The 9232-nt window shown below is 49.1% G+C and overlaps 1 pseudogene; it reads left to right on the forward strand.

Moving 5' to 3' along the window:
* Positions 1 to 311: 311 nt before the first annotated feature.
* Positions 312 to 1529, forward strand: LOC124664486 (annotated as a pseudogene).
* Positions 1530 to 9232: the final 7703 nt, after the last annotated feature.

Genomic DNA, 9232 nt, shown 5'->3' on the forward strand with positions numbered 1-9232 from the left:
ACCGGTCGCGGCGGCAGGCTGCCAGCTCAGCGTGACGCCGGCAGCTACGGCGGCAGGGCGACGTCGGCGTCCGTCCGTCGACGGCCGGCTCACGGAGGCGGACATGCCGCCACGGCTGACGGCGGCAGCCCTGCCGCCACCGGCTCCGGCGGCAGGCGCCACGCGTCGCCTGGCCGTGCTGCCGCCACGGCATTTTTGGCATTTCCGTTCACAGGTGGTCCTTTTTGACATTAAATTAGGGCAGGTGGTCCTTTTTGACAAAATTTCTCCCACTCCCCCACTCTCCTGTCCTCACTCCCCCGGATAAAAGGTTGAGCAGTAGTCCCCGAACGCGGCGGCGATTCCCACTAAGAACTCGGAACTGTGACCGATCTGGAGAGGACGAAGGTAGAAGAAACTCAGAAACAAAGTTCTCGTCTTTCAAATCCTTGCGTTTCTCTTGCATTTTCTCCTCGACTGTTTTTCTTTGCACCATCGATTTGAGCTAGGATCTCCTTGTTGCAAGGGAGCAGGATGCAGAGCAGTAGCGTCGTGGGGAGGATCTGTGGCTCGCCGTCGGCGATGGACGAGAGCAGCGCCAAGAAGGCAAGACTGGAGCTGGCCAAAGGCCATGTGAAGCAGGAGGCCGCCGGAGAAGGAGGAGCAGGCGCACTCGTCGCGGCGGAGTACGGCTCGCGGGTGGAGCTCGCCGTGCTCCACTGCCCCCTCTGCTCCCGCCCCTACAAGCCTCGCGTCTTCAAGGTCCGTTCTTTTTCAGTTTTTCCTCCAACTGCGCGCACGCGGTCGATTCTTCCGGCTTCAAGGTCCGATTCTTGTGCCGTGTGTTGTGCAGTGCAAGGACGGGCACTTCGCATGCGCTGCCTGCGTCGCAGAGCTCCCCGACGGGCAGTGCGGGGCGTGCGAGAACGGCGGCGGCGGCGGCGGCTTCGACCCCTGCCCCGAGCTGGACACCGTGGTGTCGTCGACGAGGATCGTGTGCCCCCACGCCGGGTGCGCCAGGCTCGTAGTCTACCACCAGGCCGCCGAGCACCAGAACGGATGCGCACACGCGCCCTGCCGCTGCACGGAACCCGGGTGCGGCTTCCTCGGCCTGCCGGCGGCGCTGGCCGGCCGCCCACTACGTGCCGGTGCACAGCATCCAGTACGGCAAGGTGCTCCGCGTCCAGGTGCCGTCGGAGCCGGGGACGCGCCTGCTGCTCGTGGCCGAGGACGACGGCCGCGCGTTCCTGGCGACCGTGGGCGCGCTCGGCGCCGCCGCCGCCGTGTCCGTGGTGTGCATCCAGGTGAGCGCGGCAGCGCGGCCGCGGTTCACGTGCAGGATGTGGGTCAACCTGGGGGCGGTGGCGGACATCAACAAGGTGCTGGTGGAGATGCAGATGAGGTGCAGCACGTCGCCCGGCGCCGTGGTCGCCACCGACGAGCCGACGTTCCTGCCGGTGCTGCCCAGGTATCTGGTTCCGGGCGACGGGCCGTCCATGGAGGTGCCTCTCAGCGTCCGCATCGACAGGGTCTCTCCCTGGTCGTCCTGATCCAGCTCTGGTTTGCTGCGTGTTCATGGCCAGTGAGACGCAGTTCGTCGTGCTAGCTAGTACTAGTAGTGTTTTGGAGATCCTGCTGAAACTATCTGGGATGGGTCAGGTGTAGGCGTGTAGCTGCATCATTTGGATACTCAGTGTTCTGGAGTTAACTGTTCTTTCTAGGTGTTCATTTTTTCATGCTGCATGCTACTAATGTTAACTGTTAAGACAAGCACTCTGTCATGTTCTTGTGCTGCTACTTAACGTTCTCCAAGTATTTCGTCCGCACCTGTCGCACTTTGCTATGTGTGTTAAGAGATTTCTGGTAATTTTATGCGTTTCTACCAGATAAAGTGTACCGTTTTTCTCTACCAACATAGTCCATGAACCTATGAACTGATTTGCAGCATTTTCTTGACACAAAGCAAAACTGCAATGGAGTGTCCAATGGAAAAGGTCCCCTTGCCGATTTGGGGCAAAACGTTGGGAGGCGAAGTGCTCTGCGCGCCCATTTGCTACACTCCTGCATCACCCTAGTTCGGGAAGCAGTCCTTTGCTGTCTCCACCATCCAATTTCCTGTGTATGTTTACAGATTAGTGCATTCAGAGAATCTTTGCATGTACAATGATTTTATTTCTAGTATTGAATTTAAAATAGTTATATCTATTAGCATATATATCAGATTAACATTCCGTTTCAATATGTGTATTTGTTTCAGTTATATCTTTTAAATAAGCCTACAAAGAGTTTCAGTTCTCTTTTTTTTTATTTGCATCTCAAAAAAGAGAACTGGCACCCTCCCGCACCCTTCTCTCCCGCACCCCTCCCAACCCTAACCGGCGCCGCCGCCACCGGTAGCGCCGCCGGGGCAAAGACCGCGGGGCGTGGCGGCGGCGGGGGCCCTTCCTCGTTGAAGCGCGGCGGACGGGACCCTCCTCCTCGAAGCTGCGAGCGGTCGGCGCGGATGGTGATGGGCGGCGGCGTTCTGCGCTGCGGCCCCTCCTCCCCTCGGCTCCCCCCCCCCCGCAGCACGCCGGTAGGGGCTGGTGGTGGGCGGCGGCCAGGCCCATGGTCTGCGCCATTTCCCCCCAGCCTCTCACCGGTGTGTGGAGATGGCCTCGGGCTTCTCCCGCGACACGAGGTCGCCCGGGGCAGCAGCCTTGGGTTCGACGGTGGAGGCGGCTCTCTTCTTTGTTGGAGAGGGTCGGCCTGCAGATGGTGCTGCTGGATCTTTCGATCTGTCATCGCGTTCCGGCGGCAAGGTGGAGAGGTGTGGAAGCCGGCGACGGCTGATGTCGCCGGTGGTGGGCTGGCGTTCGGCTGCGGCGGTGCCCAGGGCGTGTGCGGTGTCTTCGGACAACGCGATCTGCGCTTGGTGTCTCCGGCGGCAACCTTGGCCGGCCTGGGATGGTCGCCGGCGTGGGGGCACGACCTGAATAAAGGCGGCGGTCCTAGGATTCCTTTTTGTGTCAAGATGCTGATCTGCCAGAGCTGTGTCCCCATTGATCTGGCTAGAGTGATGGGTTCCGGGAGGCGCCGCCGGCGATCTTCCATGGGCGATTCACACCTGGAGACTGCTGGATCGGGTGGGACTCGGTCGTGCGCACCCATGTTTTACTCTGGCCGTTTGGTTTCAGAGGGAGCGCTTCGAAGCTCTGCTGGCTGTTAATATCATGGGGCATGTTCTCGTTCCATGGTGCTGGCAGAGAATGTCATGAAGACTGAGATCTGAGGACTAGCAATGGAGGATCCGTTCTTGGGGCGAGGAGGAGTTGACTTGGTGTTTCATGACTTGGAGCAGCAACATGCAAGTGGGGACGACAACACAGGAGAAGACCAAAGTCTTATCTTTCAGGGTGAAAATTCAAGGTCTGGCCTTAATTGGTTGTGTCTGGTAATGGCCTTGTTGAAGATATTGTTTTGAGAGTGAGGACCTTCTTCAGGGTGAAAACCCAGATCTTTGATCGGGCGACGACAACGCTTGTGCATTGTTCCCTTCTTGAAGGCACCGCTTTTGAAGAGTTAGACTTATGGTGCTGTCTTGATGGTGTTAATGCTATTGTTTTAATGTTTAAACTACCGTCGTCTGTTTTACTGGACGGAATTTGAATGGATTAGAACGGGACTTTTTTTTTTCCTGTAATGCTTTTTTTTGCTGTGTGCATCCGTAAGGCTGCTAGGGCAATGCGTTGTTGCAGAGGCTGGGTGTAATTGGTATCTTCAATATTAATATATGCTCGTTGTCGAAAAAACAAAGAGTTTTTTTTTCATTAAACTTGAAAATTCAAATTCTAAAATATATTGAAACATGATGATACACAATAGAACTCAATAAAATTAGATACAAAAAAAACCGCGTCTCCAAATTGGACACTAAGATAATTGTCAAAAAAATTCTAATTTTCATGAAACTAGTTTGAAACAGAGTGAACAAAATGTTTCAAACAAAAAATTCACCAAGTTTCACAAAGTATCAACATGTTTCATCAAGTTTCAAAAGTTGATTTCCAAAAACTGACAAAAATTATTCAATATTAATGTAATTTTGAAGCTTCTTTCATCATCAGTAATTCAAATATGCAAGCGATTTGCAAATTGATGAGATACAAGATCGAGTATTGGTCAGCTGCTCGCAGTGGTGGACAACGCCTTCTTCGCCGATGCGTCGAGCTGGGCTGAACCGAGCTACTGCTAATGGCTCATAGGAGCTGGTGGCGCAGAACTCCTGGCTCAGATGAATAGATGCGACATGGTAAGGGAGAGAAGCTGTAGTGTGAGGAGGCGGGAGGATGTGCGTCGGCGTGCTCCAACAGTGGTTTTGGAGGCCAGAGCAAGCAAAAGTCCGGTTTGAACCTAGGTGTATGTGAACCCTAGTTGGAAATGCATTTTCTAAATGTTAAAAAATTCTGAAATAAAAATATCCGGGTATGTACGCATGTTCCATGTGTGCGTAGAAAGTTTTCGCGGAGAAACCATTTTTTTATTTCAGAATCTAAAAAAGACAAAATACGTCACATATATACTGCTATATAGCCCTGCAAAATTTCACTTTTTTGCCGAGACAAAATAAAAGATTTTTTCGTCACGAAACTCATATCCAGGGCACATATTTGAGATCATCTGGGAAATGATTTTGTGTTTCGATTTTTAAAACATGTTTTGACATCATAAACGGAACTTTTCAAAAAATGGATTCACATGCCCCCATGTTCCATATATGCAGTCTCGCCAGAGCATATGCTAATTTGCGAGACGTTTCCTTGCGTTTCTCAGTTTTTTTAGAAAAGAGGTCAGGGCCTCTTTTCAAAATACTAAGAAAATACTGAAGTTTTATGAATAATAAATTCTCAAAACTGCAGTTTTTAGTTGTACCCAAGCAGCTCAAAGTATTGCGCATATATTTCGTGTAGCAGTTGGAAACAGTTTTTGTTCTTACTCGAGGTCTCGCGCCCCGACCTCACTCACATTAGCTGCGATCTGACCTGTCTGATTGGCCAATTCAAGCACTACAAGAACATACTAGAACACGTCCCCACTGATGAATCAAAAGGCACACACAACACATGAGACACAACACATCCGCTTAAGCTTCACAATTGCCCCAGTTGCACACATTTACATGTTACAAGTCCAAAAAACTAGCTAACATAAATACATAGCCATGGATTCATGCTATGACATGGCAAGTACCTTAACATGTTAATTATAGCTGAGGTCCAGTATGACTACGAAGTTATGGAAAAAATCACATATGGGCATGCTCCTGATTTACCCTCATGGTAAAAACAAGGTTGACCAGATAACTTCCATTCGCATAATGTAAGGACCACAGCTAAACTCATCCTCATCTGCACCTTTAATCACCGGAGTGAACTTCCTCAGACAACTCGACATGTTACCACTGTGATCAGCACCATGGGCACCGATATTGAGTATCAGCATCTCATCTACTGAAACTGCCACCACATGCCGCAATAGTGGGATAATTCCGCCATCATCAACTGCCATACCACCACCATCACTGTCGTACATCACAATTTTTTTTGAAACTTTTGTGGTGCAAGCAGTTATTTTGCCATGAAAAACTTCAGGCCCTGACAGAACTTTGATCTCTATTGTGGCCTCCAGTGCATTTTTAACATATGAAAATACCAGTTGCACATCACTAAGCCAGCTAGGAACAGTCCTGATACAAACCTTAGAGTTTAACCTTAGAGTTTATTCTGCCAAGTAACACATCAATCAATACTTTGCTGAATTGTCTGCCCTCTCCATCTTCTCTTAGCATCAGATTTATCTCAAAGAAAGCTGCACCACGGAAAACAACTCCTCTAGTTGGGCCAGTCAGAATCAGATCTTCATTCTACGAAGAAGTTCACAAAAGCAATATGTTCATTAGAGCACTACGGTGGAAATTTGGTGTACATTATCATTTCTCAAATAAGAGATCTCATGTATCGTAAATATGCAACATAGTTTCAGCAAACCCTAATGAGTTTACATGAGGAATAATATGGGAAATTATAGAGGATCATAGATGAAACACCTGCTGAACTAGGGAAACACCATTAAAGAAGATAATTGGCATTGAATTAAAAGAGTGCACGGATTATACTGAAGGCAAAAGGCAAAGTGTCAACACCTCAGAACACAAGGAAGATCACTACACCCTTTTAGCAATAGAGAAATTGTTAAGTCCTCCGAGAACTAGCCTTTTATTCGTCATTAATACAAACTCAGATGCGTATCACTTTTGTGTGACTCTGCTGCAGTACACTGTTGCCTACTTGTTATGTGAAAACTAGTGGGTAATTTATAGCGATATACTCCCTCCGTTCTGAAATAGTCTATATTTTAGCCCCAAAATTTGTTCTGAAATACTCTACATTCTAGTTTTTATTCAATAACAACACTGAAAACAAGATGGTTTTACTCTTTCTATTGGATGTTATTATTTTTAATGTAGCTTGGATTGGTTGTTCAAATATCTAAGTAGTACTGATAAATGCACTACTAATTTGTCTTATTTTTTCTAGAATGTAGACTAAATCAGAACGGAGGGAGTACTATATTTAGATGATCCATGGGGGACAGTTTCATTTAGGTCACCAAAACATCCACCAGAGGAGAAAACTGGTACACTGAGCAATGGAGGAGGGGCCAAGGCAGCCCCCCACGCCTATCTAAGAGGGAGGGGAGGGCTGGGGCGCAGCACATCACCCCCCCCAAGCCCTAGCCGCCCCTCTCTCCCTCCTCCTTCTTCCTGCACAGGCTTGGCGAAGCCCTGCAGGAATTTCTCCTCCACCTCCACCACCACGCCGTTGTGCTGCTGGGATTCTGAGGGGATCTACCACACCTCCGCTGCCCGCTGGAATGGGGAGAGGACGGGCTTCATCGACACCGTACGCATGACCGAGTACGGAAGTGCTTTCGGATTGCAGCACGGGACGATCGACTACATCAACAACGAGATCTAATCTCGTAAGCTTTGGAATCTTCGAGGGTTAGTCTCACATGCATCTCGTTGCTTCGATCTTCGTAGATTAGATCTTGCTTCTTCCTAGATTGGTTCTTGGTTTTTGTTCATGTTCACGGTAGAAATTTTTTGTTTTCCATGCAACGAACCCTTCAGTGGTATCAGAGCCATGTCTATGCATAGATCTGTTGCACGAGTAGAACACAATGGTTTTGTGGGCATTGATGCTTTTTGTTGCTTTAGTTTGTGAACTTTGCATCTTGCGGGATGGTGGGATGAAGCGGCCCGGGCTAACTTTACATGACCGCGTCTCATGAGACTTGCTCCACGCTTGACATGCAACTTGTATTGCATAAGTGGCTTTGCGGGTGTCTGTCTCTCCCTCCATAGTGAAGATTGCAATTTGCACTTTCTATTGTCAACACTAGTATCACCGTTGTGGTTCATGTTCGTAGGTAGATTGGATCTTACTCGAAAACCCTAAACCACGTAAAATACGCAAACCAAATTAGAGGCGTCTAACTTGTTTTTGCAGGGTTTGTCGATGTGATATGGCCATGATGTGATGATTATATTTGATGTATGAGATGTTCATTATTGTATTATGGCAACCGGCAGGAGCCTAATGGTTGTCTTTAAATTTGTTAAGACCTGTGTGTCTATTCATCATGTAATAGCTTTATTTCAAGTAGTTGTCATAGTAGCTATAAGTGATGGACAATCATGAAGTGGCGCCATGGATTGGTGCAATGCTGGTGATGATGGAGATCATGCTCATGTGCTTTGGAGATGGAGATCAAAAGCATAAGAAGAAAGCCCATATCATATCACATATTATGAATTGCATGTGATGTTAATCTTTTATCCTCTAATTTGTGTATTTTGGATGCAACTAACACGGACTAACGCTGTTTTCAGCAGAACTGTTCTGGTGTCTCGTTTTTGTGCAGAAATCCAACTTTCAGGAAAAACCTCGGGATTTTGACGAAAGGGCCTATTTTCCCAGAATACTGACGGAGCCAGAAGGACAATTGAAGTGGAGGCCCGAGGGCCCCACACCATAGGGCGGCGCGGCCCAGGGGGGGCCCGCGCGGCCCTGTGGTGTGGCCCCCTTGGCCGGCCTCCGACGCCCTCCTTCGGACTACTTATTCGCCTCGACCTAAAAACGCACGGGGAGAAGTCGAAGTCGCCAGAAACCCTCCAGAACGCCGCCACATCGCGAAACTCCGTCGCGGGAGCCAGAAGTCTCCGTTCTGGCACTCCGCCGGGACGGGGAATTGGAGGAGATCATCGCCGCCATCACCGCCAACGCCTCTCCATCAACCAGCAATGTTTCCCCCATCCATGTGTGAGTAATTCCCCCGCTGTAGGCCGAAGGGTATGGTAGGGATTGGATGAGATTGGTCATGTAATAGCATAAGATTGTTAGGGCATAGTGCCTAGTGTCCGTAGATGGTACTTTTATGATATTGTTGCAACTTGTTATGCTTAATGCTTGTCACTAGGGCCCGAGTGCCATGATCTCAGATCTGAACATGTTATTGTTTCATGAAGATATTCATTGTTTATGGTCTTACCTGCAAGTTGTATACACATGTCGCTGTCCGGAACCAATGGCCCCGAAGTGACAGAAATCGGGACAACCGGAGGGAATGGTAGCGATGTGAGGATCACATGTGTTCACGGAGTGTTAATGCTTTGCTCCGGTACTCTATTAAAAGGAGTACCTTAATATCCGGTAGTTTCCCTTGAGGCCCGGCTGCCACCGGCTGGTAGGACAAAAGATGTGTGCAAGTTTCTCATTGCGAGCACGTACGACTATAATTGGAACACATGCCTATTGATTGATTAGTACTTGGATACCGTTTTATTATTATCTGCAAATGCCCTGCTATGATTGTTGATACGTCTCCGACGTATCGATAATTTCTTATGTTCTATGCCATATTATTGATGATACCTACATGTTTTATGCACACTTTATGTCATATTCGTGCATTTTACGGAACTAACCTATTAACAAGATGCCGAAGTGCCGGTTCTCTGTTTTCTGCTGTTTTTGGTTTCAGAAATCCTAGTAACGAAATATTCTCGGAATCGGACGAAATCAAGACCCGAGGTTCCTATTTTCACCGGAAGCATCCGGAACACCGGGAAGGACCGGAGGGGGGCACCGGGCCCCCGGATGATAGGGTGGCGCGGCACGGGCCACGGCCGCGCCGGCCTATGGTGCCACCG

Source organism: Lolium rigidum, chromosome 6, assembly GCF_022539505.1.
Source record: "Lolium rigidum isolate FL_2022 chromosome 6, APGP_CSIRO_Lrig_0.1, whole genome shotgun sequence".
Classification (NCBI taxonomy): Eukaryota; Viridiplantae; Streptophyta; class Magnoliopsida; order Poales; family Poaceae; genus Lolium; species Lolium rigidum.